We start from the raw sequence: 18,235 nt of genomic DNA on the forward strand, positions 1-18,235 counted from the left end.
GCCGCTACAGATTCTGTCTCCGGTTTCCTTCTATTCTTTTCTTCTTCCGTCTGGACTCTGTGTAATCTACATTCCTTTTCCAATCCAAAATATTATCTCTTGGAATGATGCCCCATGCAAGTTCTAGCTACACTGAACCATCACTGCTTTTACTTCCTTCCATATCCGATTTAGCTTCTGTATTTTATTTTTATGGTTACCTCCTTATGGATACTCTCAGAAATTTTGCCTGCTCTCCTCCTATCATATGCACTTGTAAAAGCTCTACCTTTATTTGTTCTAGTCATCTATCTTTTCCATGCCCACAATAGAACTACAGAAACTTCTGCGGGAAAAAAATCACCCACCTGAAATAGCTCATTTTTCTTTTATTACCACAAACCTGAGCAACACTTAATAATGCCTAGCAATACTTTTAGGTTTCCACAGTAAGTTTACTTTGCCATGTTTTGAAAGAATTGTTTTAAAACATTTCCTTCTTAACCTTCCTGTGCCATATATACTCCCCATATTCTAAGCTGATAGCCTTCCTCATACCTCATTAATCAAATAAGAGCAGGTGGCAAATGCCTCATTCTCCCCTCGCCAAGTCAACAAACTTATCTGCCTCGTCATCCATCCTCTTTCCTACCCCTTCCTTTCACAGTTGAAAAGATGTCCTTGCTCCTATCAAGGGCCAATTTCTTCATTTGTACTCACAGGCTTTAGTATTTCTCATTTTAATTTCAAAACCCCTCCTTTGACCTAACATCCTCTGCTTAACTGTCATCCTGTTTTCTGCTGTTTTTCAAGGCAAAACTATATACCTGACCCCTACTCCTATTTACTCTTCAGTGCACTCCAATTTGGCTTCTTTCCATAGTGTTCCATTGCCACAGTATGGGAGTCATCGATTGCTGTGTTATGAAACATAAAGGGCAGTCTTCTGTCTTTATCTCACCATAATTTTTGACTTTTTAAAAGTATTTAACTCAGTGAACTACTCAGTCATTTTGGAAAAACTTTCCTTTTGGGGCTCCTCTGAAATGACTTTCTCCTGAAATGACTCTCTCTCCTGTCCTCCTACCTAACTGGCAAACTTCTTTCAGTTTCTGTAATTGTGTCCTTTTCCACTCGTCTCCACCTCTAGATGTGTGAGCGCTCCACTCATGGGCTCTTTTCTCTTCCTGTGCTCTCCTTAAGTGGCCTAAGCCATTTGACTATAACCTGTAAACTGATAACTCTCACGTTTGTGTCTTAAACCCCGATTTCTGTTCTGAGCTGCAGATTCAAATTCAGTCACCAACTTGACATTCTCCCTTGGAGATCTAATAGGCATCCCACACTAACTTACCAAAATGTTACTTCATGTCTCCCCCACCCTCAAAATTATATCTGTATGACATTTGCAGTAATAATTGTACAGTATTTTTTTCACAGTATTTCAAGCAGAAACATGTGATTCTTCCTTGATCATACTTTCTAGTTTATCCTCTTCATCCAATCCATCAGTAATTCTTATTGATGGAAACACAGCACTTTTATGTCTGTAATGCCAGTGGTGTCCTCTTAGATGCGGCCCCTATGTGCAGTATACAAACTGCACAATCATCATTGTTCTATGTACCAAAATATATCTCAAAATAGGTTTCTCTCTCACCTTTACTGCCACCATACTAATGAAAACGACATAAGTTTTCACCTGGACTGCTTGCTGTGGCTTCCCAGCTGATCCTACTATGTTTTCCTGTATTTTATTTTACATTCAGCTGTCAGGATGATCTTTTTAAATGTAAATTACATTATGTTTTCTTCTTCAGTTAAACAATTTAATTTTAAAACTCCTAGTAAACTTCCATATGATTTGGCTCCTGTCTATTGGACTTCATCTTGACCATTGTCTCCTTGCTGGTCCAAGTTCCTTCCTATTTTGGCGTTCTCTTTTTTTGCCTAAAATATTATTTCCCTCTCAACATGCCTGGATACCTCTTATCCTTCAATTGTAAGCCCCTAAATCACTTCCTCTGAGAGGTATTTCCTGCCCCATCAATCTAAAGCAGCACCTCCCCCTCTTCATAGACTTCTCTGCTACAGAACAATCATGATTCCCTTCATAACATTTCCAATCAAATATCTTGTTGATATAAACATCATGTGTTTTTTTTTGCTTTATATCTTCTGTCACTGCGTAAGATGCGTAAGGATGGGGACATTATCTTGTCACCTCCTATTCTTAATTTCTAGGATAGCATCTAGGACACCTCCTCACCAAGTATTTATTGAATCAAATATTTGTTGAATGGATAAATGATGCTGTGAGATAGTTGCAAAGGTATTATTGTATCTATTTTTAAATTTAGGCTTAGTGAAATTAGATCACTTGCCCAAGGATATATAACCGGGCCATGATTGACCCAGATTTCCAGAAATCACAACCTATTTCTGTTGGGCTGTGTTGGATGATACAATTTCCATAATAGTTCAGGGAAATCATGCTACTTCCTTGTAAAACTATCCAGTATTTGTTTTGCACAGGAAGACGATAGGAAAAAATATCAGAAAAAATGTTCCTTTGGACAAATGGCATCATGAAGAAAAATGTAATACCTGCTTTTGATGAAGCATGGCCAGTTATACATGGTACTGACAAAACAGCTCATTTATCTTAGGCTGAGTATCTCTCAGCAGTGGCAAGCTCCATAGGAAATAACCAATAAAGGGATTGATGGGGGATAGCTAAATAACTGTATTAAGGTAGGCAACAATTGGCTATGTCATGAGGTTGTGTCGATAGAAATAGGAAAGACAAAGCCATTTGGGGCTGGGACTGAGAGTCAAGTGAACTTAAGGGGACTTGGCAGTTACTCAAGAGCAGCAAATTAGTTATTATAAGCAGAGACATTCCAGAAGCTTGTAAATCCAAGCAGAAAAATCAGAGCTTGGAGTCAAGATTTCCTTGACACTGTGGAGAAAATAAGCCCTGGTACTCTTGATAGCTGATTTAGAAATTAAGTGAATCAAATAATCTCAGATATCAACTGAGGCAATGCAAATTAAGTGGATATAAAAGTAACAGTAATAGAAAATAGAGCTGTGACATTTCCTTTGGCAAAGGGATTCTGTCTGTTTTGAAAACCTTGGTTTGCATGAGAAGGCAGATAGAACCCCAGGTGTCAAGAGATCCTGATAGATTATAACAGCGATACAAAATTATTCCTTTCAGCCCTAGCTATTAGGAGAAAACAGCACACAGGTTTTGGCAATATCAATATAGTCATTCTAACTTAAAATGAAAACCATCTTTACAGCAAATTTCCTTAATAATGTTTCTTATTTATTCTGTTGTATTAGTAATTGCTTTTATGTAGCAAAAGCAAAATTGTTTGGAAATCATCGATCCCGGTCTTATCACCAATATTTTAGGATATCTTGGCTATCTGGTAGATTTCTTACCTAACAGCAATTTCCTGAAATTATAAATATAATGTTCTGCAAAATCATATTGAAATTGGCACAAAACCACTTTATTTTTCCAGAGCTTCTCTGCTCCTTTTGTTTGTCTGCGTAAAGGAGACCCTTAACTATTTTTTTACTGCCTATGGTGGTTAGTTTTGTGTGTCAACTTGATGAGACTCTGGTGTCCAGTTGTATAGTCAAACACTAGTCTTGATGCTGTTGTGAAGGTATTTTGGAGGTGTCATTAACATTTACAGTTAGCTGACTTTAAGTAAACATTGCCCTCCAAAATGTGGGTGGGCTTCATACAATCAGTTGAAGACCTTAAGAGCAAAAGCTGAGATTTCCCAGAGAAGGAAGAGTTCCACCTTAAGTCTATAACGTAGAAATCCTGTTTGAGTTTCCTGTCCACCAGCCTGCCCTGTGGATTTCAGACTTGCTAGCTCCTACAACTGTGTGAGGTGACTCCTTAAAATAAACCTGTGTGTGTGTGTGTGTGTGTGTGTGTGTGTGTGTGTGTGTGTGTCCTCTTGTATTGGTGTTTCTCTGGAGAACTCTGATACACTGCCTGTGTGGATGGATATACTACCCATGTGTGGATCTCACTAGGCACCTGTGTGTCAGCTTGTACTTTTATTTCAGGTATGAATGCATCACAGATTTCTATAAGGATAAATGTTTTCTCTGTTAGCTTTAATAAGTTTCTTGAGGAGACCTTACATTTTCTGAGCCTTTGGTGATAATGCTACATTAGATCATCCTCTTTGAGGAATGGTCTTATAGTATATTTTCGGTTTAGGGGTATAATTGATGACATTGTCTAAGCTGTGCCCAGGCATTTGTGCTTGTTCTTTTCTTACAGACTAATTATCCTCAGTGGCCCTTACTAAAGTATTTCAAAGAACCATAAAGCTTTCCAAGAGTCCTGATGAATGTACAATGCAACAAATCATGTGTCTAATGAACCCTGGATCATAATGGATAACTCATAAACTTTCACTGTAGGTGGTTTACATGGTTTTTGCTTATATTGAAACTTTACCTGCCACTTTCTTTATCTCACACACACAAAGCAAAATATTTTTGTAACTTTCCCCATTGGGCTATCATTTTACCATCTGAAAAAGCACATCTTCTGCAAATTTAAGGAATTTACTGTATGTGGATTCATGCTGATTACTTATGAAAGTCTCATCCCTTGTGGACCCAGTGGTTTCTACTTCACTCTCTGAAGGAACCACTGCTTTTCTCCACATCACTATCTCTTTAAAACTCAGTTCTTCATCTCTGACTAAAACAAACCTCTCTAAATTTCATGTGTGCTTTGAATACATTTTTATTGGTATAGTCTGTTCAATTTTATGACCTCCTTTCGAAAACCCAACAAATAATAATTACTAAGGTAACCACGGAGTACGGAGAGATAAATAGAAACAACAAGATCAAATTCTAGTGTTAAAGGATTTTTGGAACTAAATAAATCACATCTATTTGTTTTCAACATTCTTATTTTATGTTTCAGAGTAGTCAGACCTGATTTCTTGCCATGTTTCTTTTCCTTTAGAGATTATGTCTGCTTCAGTATCCATTGAATTTACATTTTTATAAATGCAGCCACCTCTCTTATTATGAAAGTACGATTCATTGGTTTGTACTTCTCTGGTAGTTTTTGAAATTCTTATAGATAAAGATATCATTAGTGTGTCAACAAGCATCCACATAACAAATTGTCTGATTTAAGAAGCAAGTAAGCTGATGATTTTTCAAAGGTGTAAGGAAGATACTTTGTTTTCAAAATCTGGAAAAGTTATGTATTAGTTCAAACATTTGCTGCTAGTGTTAATATTATAAAAGTTAAAGAGAGAATATTTTAAATACTAAAGGAAAATTTTAAAAGAAGCATTAAGTTAACACTAAGATATATAATACTATAATATATAATACACTAAGTACAATAAATGAATATGTGTATAATTACATGTATGTAACATACATATACTTTATTTATAAAACAGAATTCACCAATGCTGGCTGGTGATTTCACCTGAAAATTAAAATAATGAGTTAAGGTAGGAAAATGATCTATCATGAACAGGGTTTTTGTACCTTAGTAAAAAAAAAAAAAGTTAGAAACATAAGCAAGGGAGAATAGTGGAGAAAATACATTGTGCTTTAATGCACATAACTGAAATGTAGTGGGATGATTCTTATAATGAATGTCAAAATTAATAGGTGCAGTCTGTGTGGGAGAGAATAAAAGAAAAGAAGGGTGGCAGTTTGTGCCAAAAACATTTACTAAGCAATTGAGAGTCCTTTTGAAATATGCAAAAGGAGAAGATAGTTTGAATAAGCCTGTAAGCAAAGAAAAGTGAAGTCCTCCTTAGATGTTCTTTTATTGTGTTTAAATTTGGTGTTGGTTTTGTGGACTATTTTTCCTAAGAGGTGTTTTTTCTGTGTTTCTGCCACTTCTTGGAGCCCTGGAAAAGACTGGTTGGAATAGTAACGCGCCATCTATTATTTTCACTATTTGAAAAGAGGCCTATTCAAAAATGGAAGGATTCTGAGACAACTTTGCCACACTGTATCGTTTCCAGTGTGTCTCTACCTTTGGCTATTTTAATTAGGGCTGGACTAAGCTGCTTTAGGCCTTTACCACTTATCTCTGAAATACTCAAATATAGCCCTCCCATAGATTAGTCTCTCCAAATCCTTTAACTCACCTCCTTGATCAGACTGTCTGCCTGCCTTAGCTCAACACTCCTGTATGTCTGAGGTCTTTAGCTTTAATTGCACCTTTTAAAATCCTTCTCATCTTGCAAGCACCCACTATCTGTATCTTCCCTTGTGACCCTCACTGCAACCCCTATGCTGACTCCCCTCTCTTTTCTCTGATCTCATAGAAATCTTACAGAATTTAATGTCTGTATTACTCATCAGTTGTTAATCTGGGTCTTGAGAAGCAGCAGGCTAAGGAAGCAGGTTGGGAGCCAAGAAACTGAGTATAAAATGTGGAGGTAAGACTGGATAAACAAGCAGAAATCAAACAGACACACAAACATACACACGCACATATGCACTGAAAAGCAGGACACTAAGATCAAAGTATATATAAACCACCAGATCAGCAGGATTTGAAGGAGGCTGTCAGTGTCGCTGTCAAAGTCCAAGGGGAGATTGTCTAGCAAAATCTCAGCTTTTCATATTTCTTTCTAAAGCTAATTTTTAGTGAATTTTAGGCCATATTTTTTTCTGCCACAAAGCACCTGCCACCAGCAGTTTACTTAGTAGGTATTCAATAAATCTTTTTTGAATAAATGAATGAATAAATCAAGAGATTCTTCCCATATATTTACAAAAGAATGCTTATCATTCAGGATATCTGAATGCAAGGCCAATTCAATTCTCTTTGGGATTCTAAGCTTTCTGACTGGCTCATTTAGGGTGGGGGCATTTCTCATTAAATCATGAATATTAGAGCTGGAATAAAATCACATTTCCTTATTCAACCTTTTATTCTACAAATAAAGAATCTTTTAGGGCTGGTGATGAGGGATACATAAATGTACATAACAAGCCCCAACCTTAAGTACATTCTTAATGGAAAAAGACTTTCAATGATAAATTAATGTAACCATGGAACGATTCTTGTTTTTTAAAATACAAATCAACAAATAGTCATTAAATACTTTTTCCATATGTATAAAAAGGTACTGTGCCAGGGGCAAGAGTATGAATAAGACGTACAGGAAACCTACCATCAAATAGGTTATCTTCTGATTCCAAAACAAAATGATGGGGGGCTTTATATTTGTTTTCATTGAATTGGAGGCTAACCATGAAGGCTTCTAACTTATATCACAAAAAAGGATCAGGAGCTTAATTCTGTCCCTGTGCATGTTATTCTATATTATTTAGGTATATGCTTGTTCTATTCTACTGTTAAACCAAGTGCACCTGGGTTTCTTTTTGCTTAATTTGAATGTGTGTGTGTCTACACATGCCTGTAGATCTTTTGAATGGCTCCATACACTATGATAGGAATTTTTACTGTGATTCTGTTTTTCATCACATCATTTAAAAATAATTCCTGGGGTGCCTGGGTGGCTCAGTTGGTTAAGTGTCTGACTTTAGCTCAGGTCATGATCTTGTGGTTCCTGAGTTCAAGTCCTGCATCCGGCTTTGTGCTGACAGCTCAGAGACTGGAGCCTGCTTCAGATTCTGTATCTCCTTTTCTGTCTCCCCCTACCCCCACTCATGTTCTCTCTCTCTCTCTCTCTCTCTCTCTCTCTCTCTCTCTCTCTCAAATATAAATAAACATTAAAAAACTTTTAAAATAATTCTTAAATATTTCAAACATACAAAATGTTTAATAATGATACAATCATCAGCTGCCAACTTAACAAGTAAAGCATTAAGAATACATTAGGATCTTCCTATATGTTTGCTATGGAAGACTGATACAACAACATGGGAATAAATAAAGTCAATCTGCTGCTAAAAGCTATTGTAGTAAAAAGCATCAAACATTATTAAAGCCTAATTTGTCTTACACACTGGGGATATAAAAAGAGTTGATACATGCCCTCTGGCCTCTTTTCATGCATTTTAGTGGGATATACCTGTAGAAAGTCTATTAACAATTCAAGTAAGTGAAATAGGCTTCACATCATGCTTCAATAATGCTTAGTTGATAATAGTCATCTGCAGAGCTATGTTAAAAAGATTCCACTTCTGACTTAGCCAGAAGGAATACTAAGAGTGACTAGTAACATCTTCCACAGGCACCCCAGGAAGGTACTGAGGCACTGGTATTGTGTTTGGAGTATTTGTTATTGTCTAAGAGACTGCTAAGTGGTACAGTCATTGAAGTACAAACTCGAATGAGTAGTTATCATGGGAGAGGTGACATTTGAACTGTCCCTTGGAGAAAGAAGCAGCCTGAATTAACTGAGAATAAATTTCAATTAGAGAACAAGTAAGCACAGATGAGAAGATGGGAATATGTATGATATTTTAGGGGTTTTAAGCAGATGTATTAGGCTAGGAAATATAATAGGTAAACTATTTGAAACATAAAGTTAAATAATCTTTCATCTAAGTTTGTGCTTAAGTCTCAAGAGTGGGAACCAAACAATTTCATGGCAGATATTCTCATATTCCAAATTAAGGTGTTAGACCACTTAAGCAAAACTTGCAAATAAGGTATTGAAGAACTCCCACAAACAGCCGTAAAAGAGCTTAAGGAGGCTAATGAGTGTTAGGAGTCAGAATTGTTGAGGTACTCTCAATCTCTCCCCTGCCCTCATGGGGATAAGGAGGCATACTGCCTTTACTCTTCTTAGAGGGGCCTTCTGTCAACCAGAGAGCTCAGGATGAGGTTAGACATACCTCTTGGATGCTATCATTCAGGTTGTGTAGCTTTCAGACATGACTCTTTGTCCTTCTCACCTGTTTGGGTGCTAGAGAAGACGGTGTTACAAACACTTGAGAAATATAAGGATAAGAGGAGAAGGCTGGATTTGTTTCTCTGAAAGCAGAATAAGAATTGGTTTTATATTTGTTTAACCTGCACTTGCACAATTTGATGGGTATGAAGTTTGTGTAAATGTTTACTAATAACCAGAAAGGAACTAGTTGAGATATTTCCGGGCTGGCATTCGCTTTGATCTTATCCAAGAAGCCTGGGTGGGTAGGAGAAGAGACCTCAGCAGAAACAGGTGGATGATGCATGGACAGATTCCCAAGAGCTAAGGGAAGACTGAAGTAGCCATTCTGAGGAACTGCATTCACCTTACAAACAGAAATGCAGCTGTGGAATTACCACTGATGATAAGGAGGGATCTCTGAAGAATACACAGAGCTTCATGTATTCGTCAGGATTCTTCAGTACAAAATAAAGCAAACAGAGATTTATTACAAGTTATTTTTATAGCTTGTGCAATCTTGGGAGTTTCAGTAAACCAGTTTTGTATACTATAAGGCTAGAAATATCAGTAACCAGGAGAAATAACCAACCTCATCACAGAACTGTCTTTTGTATCAAAAGAATTACTGTTGCTGCTCATACAGATTGATGCTTACAATGTCAGACCAAATTCTAGAACCTCTGCTAGAGTTATCCTGAAGAATCAAAGGCCTCTACTTGCAAGAAGAGCCCATTTCCTCATTCATGGCCATACCTTTTATTTCTCATGTTCTTTCAGCGGCATAGAATTTAGGACCTATGTAGCACCCTACCTGTAAGCTAATGGTAATGTAGCTGTTAGTATTCTAATCTGGTTATCATAGGAAGGAACTAAAAACAAACAAAATGAACAAACAAACAAAAAACAAAAAAAGCCCAAAGAACAATGTTTGGTGCAGGTGCTAAGCCAGTGAAACTCCAGTATCTAATATATACTTAAAGAAAGTTACCTTTAGAAATTTTAACAACCAGAGGAAGCCAATGGCAAATCACAATATGCCTATGTAGTAAGACAAGTAAGCATTTTCTATTATTGATTTCTAGTTTAATTTGAGCCAGAGAATATACTCTGTTTTTTTTAAGTGTATTTATTTTTGAGAGAGAGACAGTGCAAGCGGGGGAGGGACAGAGAGAGAGCGGGGCAGAGGATCCAAAGTAGATCTGTGCTGACAGCAGAGAGCTGGATGCAGGGCTTGAGCTCAAGAACTGTGAGATCATGACCTGAGCCAAAGTCAGATGCTTAACTGACTGAGCCACTCAGGCACCCCAGCTCTGTATGGTTTTGATCCTTTTACATTTTTCCATATTTGTTTGATGGTCCTATATGTTAATTGGAGTGTTAAAATTTTTACATTTATCATAACTGGTTGGGTTTAAATCTAACACTTTGGTATTTGTTTTCTATTTTCCCCATATCTACCTTTTCTCTTTTTCCCTCTTGTCCTGAACTCTCTTTTGGATTGACTGATTTTTTTTTGAATTCTAAATATTTTTGGTATTTCATTTATCTCCACTGTTTGCATCTAGCTATTGCTTTTTGCTTTATTCACTTATTTTTTTAGATATTGCTCTATAGCTTACAGTATGCATTTTGACTTGTCACAGTCTACTTCAAATATTTTGCCTCTTAAATCTAATGTGAGAAACTTGCAACAGCACAGATCCATGTCCTGATGTTGTCCTTTATTTATTTATCCTTTATTTATTTCTACATGTTAATAAACACTAAAATACATTGTCATTATTTTTGTTTTAAAGACTAAACTTATCTTTTTGTTTAACTTATTTGAACTAATTTTAAACTTATAGGAATGTTGAGAAAATAGCACAGAGATTTCTTGTATAACCTTCTTTTAGCTTCCCTGAATGTTAACATCTTACTTGATATAAGACATTTTTTTTTAAGACCAGGAACTTTGCATTGGCTTGATACTATTAACTACAGATCTCATTAGAATTTTCCCGGTTTTAGAAGAATTTAAAACAAGGAAAAAAAGGCTTTTATTCACCCACATACTGATCATTTTTGTGTTACTTCTTTTCATAATTACAAATTTCTACCTGATATTATTACCTTCTGCTTGAAGGGCTTCCTTTATCATTTCTTATAGTGCAGACCTGTTAGTGATGAAGTCTCTCAGCTTTCATTTGTCTGAAAAGTGTTTTTTTTTTTTATGTTTAGTACCCTTTTAAAGGATATTTTCATTTTATATTGATATCGAAGTTGGCAGGTTTTTCTTTCATTCCTTTAAAGATGTCATTCTATTGTCTTCTGGCTTTCATGCTTTTGTTTTTGTTTTTGTCTTTTGTTTTTTGGTATGAAGTTCACTATTTCCTTGTTTTTCTTCTGCAAAGTGTCTTTTTCCTCTGGTTGCTTTAAGAGTTTCTCTTTATCACTAGTTCTCAGCAATTTCTCTCTTTTTTTCTTTTAAATGTTTACTTATTAATTTTGAGAGAGAGAGAGGGAACACGACCAGGGAGGAGGCAGAGAGAGGGGGACAGAGGATCCGAAGTGGGCTCCACTTGACAGCAGATAGCCTGATGCGGGGCTTGAACTCACAAACTGCAGGATCATGACCTGAATGGAAGTTGGACATTTATAACTGACTGAGACAACCAGGCATCCCTCAGCATTTTATTTCTGATGTGTCTTGTAGTTTCTTTTTATTCATCCCTTGGGGTTTGTTTAGTCTTTTAAATCTGAGAAAATATAGTTTTCGTGGAATTTAAAACATTTCAGTCATTATTTTTCAAATATTTTTTTTCTGACATCTTCCTTTTCATTTCTCCTTCTGGGACTTCAAATATCAGTCAGTGATTTTTCCCAGAGGTCACCGAGACTCGGTTTCTTTTTAAAATATTTAGTAACAGCTTTATTTTGGAAATTTTTCTTCATTAAGTCTTCAAGTTCACTGATATTTTTTCTGCAATGTCTAATTGGCTATTAATCCCATTCAATGAGCTTTTCATTTCAGATATTACATTTTTCACATGTAGAAATTCTACACGATTGTTTACATATCTTCCTCTTCTCTCTTGATTTTATTCATGATTTCCTTTAAATTCCATAATCTACTTCCATCATCCATCTTATTTCTGTGTCTGGTTCTACTGACTGCTAGTTATGGATCTCATTTTCCATATTTTCCTGCCTTTTATTTTCATATCTAGCACTTTTGTTAAATGTTGTACTTTGTGATTTTTACATTGCTGAGTGCTGAATTTTTTTAGAGTGGTGTATTTTGTTCTGACAGACACTTATGTTGTATGTATATGACTTTAATATACTTAGGCTTAAAAGATAATTTTAGGTTATATTTAGAATGACCTTTGGTCTAAGGATAGTTTATTCCTTAGGTATGGATCTTCTGTATCTTATAACTTCATAACTCAGAAGTTAACCACAACCTCTATTCTGGCTGATGAGAACTTGAATGTCTCCCAGCCCTATGTGTGCTCTGGGAATTGTTCAGTCTATGACTTCCAGTTATTATTTTCTGTCTTGTTAAACTTTATCCTGTGCATGCACAGTTAATATTTAACACTAGACTCAAAGGCAACCCTAAGCAAATTTTTGGAGCCCTTTTTCTGAATATATCCCTCTGTTCTAGAAACGTGCCCTACAATACAGTTCTCTGTCTCCTGAACTTCTAATCTTTGTATCCTCAACTCAGTATGACTAGTTTCTCTGCTTACTCAGAGTACCTTCGGGAAGAAAGAACATTTATGTTATTCTCTTGTGTTGATCTCAATCTGTATTCCCAGTACAAACATCATCCAATGTCTAAAAATGGTTGTTTCACCTTTTTTTGACCAGTTTTATATTTGTTTATGGTGGGAAGTCTAGCCTAGTTCCAGTGACTGTATGATGAACAGAAGCAGAAGTCTACTGGCTGATTTTATGTGGAGAAGTAACGTGATATGCTTTGTGTTTTTAAAGTGTCATTCTAGCTTCTGTGTGGAGAATCGACTTTTAAGGATCACGGTTGATGCAGAGAGATCTTTAGAAGTCTCTTACAATTGTGTAAGAGTGTGATAATTATTATTTGGGTTAACATGTTTTCATCATATTTTGTAAGAAGTGATTGGTTGGTTTTAGGACATATTTGTGAGATGGTGCTAATAGCTCGGATGTGAAAACATGGGTTAACATGTTTTCATCATATTTTGTAAGAAGTGATTGGTTGGTTTTAGGACATATTTGTGAAGTGGTGCTAATAGCTCGGATAGCTAATTCCTCTCCTAGTAGTAGGAGAGGAACTAAGAATGAATTCTCTAATTTCTTAGGGGGCAAATATGGAGCAATTGAGAGAGTGAGGATATATGATTAAAAATGGGTTTAAGGGAAATAGAAGAGTCAAGAGTTCTGTTTTGAACAGATTAATCCTAGTGAGCCCAAAGTAGATATGCAAGTTAGAGATCTTATGGTAAAGGTAGATTCTGAGAACAAAATTTTGGAAAGTAAGGAGTTTACATTTTTGGAAGCTTTGTTATATTGACTTTCATTGTGAATTATCAAGTAGGAGATAAGTGCACTGTGTTTTCCAATGTACTCTCAGACCCTTGTTTCTAAGGAGCATCTTGCGAGATGAGTATTCTGGGGAATACATTTTGGAAATTTTGCTCTGGGAAAACAGAAGACAGTGAATTCTTTAAGGAGGGCTACATGGTCAAAAACTTTATAAGGGTTATTTTGGCAGGACTGTGATTTAATGAGAAAGAGGCTGGAGTTCTAGAGAACAGAGGGGAGCCCGTTGATATCAACAGTTAGACATTTGGGGCTGAGGGTCCATCCAGGTGATGGATAACAGTAGGGGTCAAAATGAATGTGTAGATACAAGAGAACATGTGAAGGACAAAGAAACATCAGATAATGATGCTTAGTTTTAAAGCATAGGTAACCCAGATTATGTGATGGCAAGTTTAAATGAAAAAATCTCAATATAAGTGGCATTTAATGAACACTTGTTATATAACTAGATTATATACCTATCATGTATCTGTCTATATTTATATTCCATAGGCTAAGACAGATGAAGTAATTTATCCATCATCACATGTCTAAAGTTGGAATATTAACAAATGGTGTTATAATTAAGATTTTCTTGGGGCGCCTGAGTGGCTCAGTTGGGTAACCATGCAGCTTTGGCTGAGGTCATAATCTCACAATTCAGGAGTTTGAGCCCCAAATTGGCACAGAGGCTGCTTCAGATACTCTGTCCTCCTCTCTCTCTCTGCCCCTCACCCACTTGCTCTCCCTCCCTCCCTCTCTCTCTCTCTCTCAAAAATAAACATTAAAAATAAAAGATTTTCTGGACTTTACACATGAATTAAAAGAATATGATCAATAAGGAATGTTTACTGTGAGATATATATGTAACATCAAAGCCTGCTAGAAGGGGAATTACCTGAAGTAATTTAAGCATGACACTTAAGCATTAAGAAAGTATTTTGCTGGTAAAAATGTATGATAGGTAATATGATATTATATGATATATAGTTATATGTGATATGATATAAATTGATATAAGATAAACTAATAGACTTCAAGTACAACTAAAAGCTCAAGAGCCTCATAAATTTTACTTGTAAAAGCTGAGGCTGCTGGCAGTAGACAAACTTTTCAAAACAAAGTGATGGGGCAAATGACGAATACAGAATTAACTGAGATTCATCTTAGTGAACCGTGTATACAATAGTAACAAGACCAAATGATTGAGATACAAGTGCCAAACATAGTAGATACTTTTCTATATTAACTGAACAGATAATCTTTTGTGAATTGTGCAAAGCACTGTATAAATCACTTTCTTTACATTATTTTCTATTCCTCACAACAACCTTGTGGATATGGACACATTATGCCCATTTTATCCATGAAGAAATTAGAACTCATCAAAGGTTCATACTCAGTTATCTGCAGAGTTGTAATGGAACTTGGGATTCTGTGACTTTTGTGTTGCTTTATTTCACCAAGAATTTAAAGAAACGTTAGCATTTCTCTATTTTTTTTGTGATTGTTTTAAAAATCATTCTTCAATATCATATAAATACATCCCTTCCAACTTATTTCAGACTTCTTACAATTCCACTTCTTTGTGAAGCTTTTCCTGAATAAAATAGAGATAAAAGATTGTTTTTCCTTACTAAATAGTATACACATACCTTCCAGGGGTGAAGCATAAATGTTCATTCTTGAGCTTTGTATTTACAACATCTTGATTTGTTGTTAAACTATATTTATTCATCTGAATAGTTTTCCTGGTTAAGGAAGGAAACTCCAAATGGAAATTATGAGAGGTTTGAGACCACCTGAAGTCTTTTTGGTTATGTACAGTATTAAGCAGAAATGGTGGAATGGTGCTAAATCATTAGATACAGCCTCAGGTTTGGTACGTTTGCTTTAATGATATAATGAAAGAAGGAAATTAAAAATAAATGAAACTATTTCACAAGTGTTCCTGTAAATGAAAGCAATACAAACACTGATGAGTACAAAAATTCTGAACATAAAATTCTTATGACAGAAGACAAATGGATAAAAAACAAGGAGATGAATTCTGTGTGGAAAGGAGGAGGCTCCCTTATCTTGGAAAAATAATTAAAAACAAGATGTTCAGAAGGAAAGAATAACCTGGAAGCATTACTGTCAGAAAGACCTATGGTAATAGAGAAAAAGAAATTAGAAATGAGGCTGAAATGTGATGGTACACAAGAATGTTATTATGACTTTGTAGCTGCCTATGGAAGCCTCCCATTAGGTAGCAGGAGGGAGCCATGCCTCTTTACAGGGCAGAGACGCAATCACATTTGGAATAATAAATAATACTTCTGTTTGGGGGATCTCATTACCAGAAAATTACAGTCAAAATGGAAGAAGTAAAGAGAAGAGTAATAATAGTGGTTAGGGAACTGTCAGGCTTACTTCTGGAAGAGATGGTTAAAAAAGAATTGAACAGCTTGGTGAGGGGTGACTAAGAGGGCTGCAGCGTTTGCAGTCACACACAGCATGTTGACCCTAAGAAAGAGACGTGTCAATTATTTAGCATAGTTATAAGGGCCATGGTCAGAAGCAACTTAATGAGATCAGGAAAAGGAGGATTGAGGCAACAGTCAGCAGAGCCATTCGAACACTGGCTGAGGAGTGTGCTTAGAAACACAGCCTGGGTTGACAGTTGGCAGTTTGAGCTTCTATGATTCTGAACATTTCTGAGGATCTCATGTACTCTTTTCCCCTCTTTAGTCCTTTTCTTCATAGTTTTTTATCCCTCTCACTTGAACCATAAGTTCTGTGTTCCTTTGTGTCAATACATTTTATGGATCATCGTGGATTCCTGCCCTCTTAAATACACTACCTTTTAAAATTTATGCTTCAGCCTTGAGCTAGCAATCATTTTGCAAGCACTGGAAGCAACCTTTTCCTCACAAATTTACCTTCCTTTCATCTATAGGGATATCCTATTTTTTGGGTGCTATATAATGCATTTCTGTAACCAGAACTTTTCAGTGTTCAAATAAAGGTGTAAAAAAGGCATGACTATTGGTAACTCGTTTTAAATATTATGTTATAGCATTCAGTGTTTCCTGGCCACCAAGTTTGTCTTAATGTGAACTTTAAATAGACTTGGTTTTGAGTTTTGAATATAGTGAAATGTGACAAAATATATAAGGAATTCCACAGAAATGTAAATTAGGAGACAATATTCTTTTATTGTGGAAGAGCCGCCTTCTTTTTAAGAGAGTAATGTTTGGGGTGCCGGGGTGGCTCGGTTGAGCGTCTGACTTCGGCTCAGGTCATGATCTCATGGTTCATGAGTTTGAGCCCTGCATTGGGCTCTGTGCTGACAGCCCAGAGCCTGGAGCCTGCTTCCGATTCTGTGTCTCCCTCTCTCTCTGCCCCTCCCCACACGCACTCTGTCTTTTTCTGCCTCTCAAAAATAAAGAAAACTAATAAAAAAATTTTTTTTAAAGAGAAACATCACAGCATGCCTGGGTGGCTAAGTTGGTTATGCAGCCAACTCTTGATTTTGGCTCAGGTCATGATCTCATGGCTCGTGGGATTGAGTCCTGCATTGGGCTCCATGCTGATAGTGTGGAACCTGTTTGGGATTCTCTCTCTCCCTCTCTCTGCCCATCCCCACTTGTTCATGCACATACATGCTCCCTCCCTCTTTCCCCTCTCTCAAAATAAATAAAAAATAAACATTAAAAAAAGTAATATTACTTTTAAAGTCCTATCATTTAAGCTTTATAGAGAAGCAACTGGAAGAAGCAAAAATGAAGAGATGCTTTAGAAAAACAAATCTCATCATCCTCAGTGGTACCCAGAAACAGATCTCAGAGGAAGATGGAAAAGAGAGCAATTCAGTCATCAGTACTCAAGGAAGGCTGAAGTACCTTTATGAATGCCTCTGTGCCTAGCTCTTCAGTTCCCTTAGGAAGAATGTTCTCTTAATCAAGAATTAAAATATCCCATGTTAAATCCAATGCTATTTTCAAGATGTCTGAAGGGTGATGTGGGAGAATCCATCTCACCACAACAAACAACAAAGAAACATATTTTAATTGCTCTTATGCTTTGGAAAAATATTTAGTTGACATCTAGAAAATTTCTTTCTTCCCTCTTTTCTTCCTCCTTTCTCTCCCTTCCTTTCTTTTTTCTGCTTCAATGAATGTTATTATAAATGATATATTAAATTGTTTTGCCCAATTGAAATATTATGGCTTATGTGAGTCATAAGAAAAGTGAGGAGTTGGCCTTTCTTTTGTTCCGAAGATGTGCCTGACACAGATGGTGCCTGTGGCCTCTTCTGCAATTGGAGGTGAGGACTGTGTGTTCACAGTGGTAGCCAGATCTTCCTCCTGATTCTTGTGGTAAGTACCCCTGGGATCTGCCCTTAGGCCTGGTATAATCCTCTGGAGAGGATACTGTGTACCTCTAAGTGCTCCCAGAACCTGGTTGTAGATAGTACCTGAGAGATAACCAATTGTTCCTGACTTGAGAGAAAAAAATATCCTCTCTAATCTGAGCAGATATTTCTTATCTCTGGATTCCAGTCCAATTCAAAGAAATAAGTAGGTCGAATATGTGTCTTGAAACCTTTGCTCAGTACTGTTTGGTAAAAGAGATCAACACTATTGCCCAGTCCTCACTTACTGTTTTTAGTTTGGAAATAAGAGAAACATTTTGAAACTCTTGACCTACCTGTCTTACTTTGCTAGGGCTGTGATAATGAGGGAAGTGTGGAATTAAAAGGGGCCCACTTACATTCCATACCTACCATGGTTGCACATCTTTCTTAGTGAGTCTCTAAATGAAATGGAAGCCCGGATCTC

The 18,235-nt window shown here is 36.4% G+C and overlaps 1 protein-coding gene across 3 annotated transcripts in view; it reads left to right on the forward strand.

Annotated features, from left to right (window-relative positions):
- LOC109499872 (high mobility group protein B1-like) overlaps positions 1-18,235 on the forward strand; it is an 807,961-nt gene that overhangs the window by 297,673 nt on the left and 492,053 nt on the right. For all 3 annotated transcript variants that reach the window (XR_006598226.1, XR_006598225.1, XR_006598224.1), the window contains exon 4: positions 17,676-17,773. The gene's annotated coding sequence lies outside the window, so the exon portion shown is untranslated. The remainder of the gene's footprint in view (positions 1-17,675; positions 17,774-18,235) is intronic.

The sequence above is a fragment of the Felis catus genome, chromosome B2 (assembly GCF_018350175.1).
Source record: "Felis catus isolate Fca126 chromosome B2, F.catus_Fca126_mat1.0, whole genome shotgun sequence".
Taxonomy (NCBI): domain Eukaryota; kingdom Metazoa; phylum Chordata; class Mammalia; order Carnivora; family Felidae; genus Felis; species Felis catus.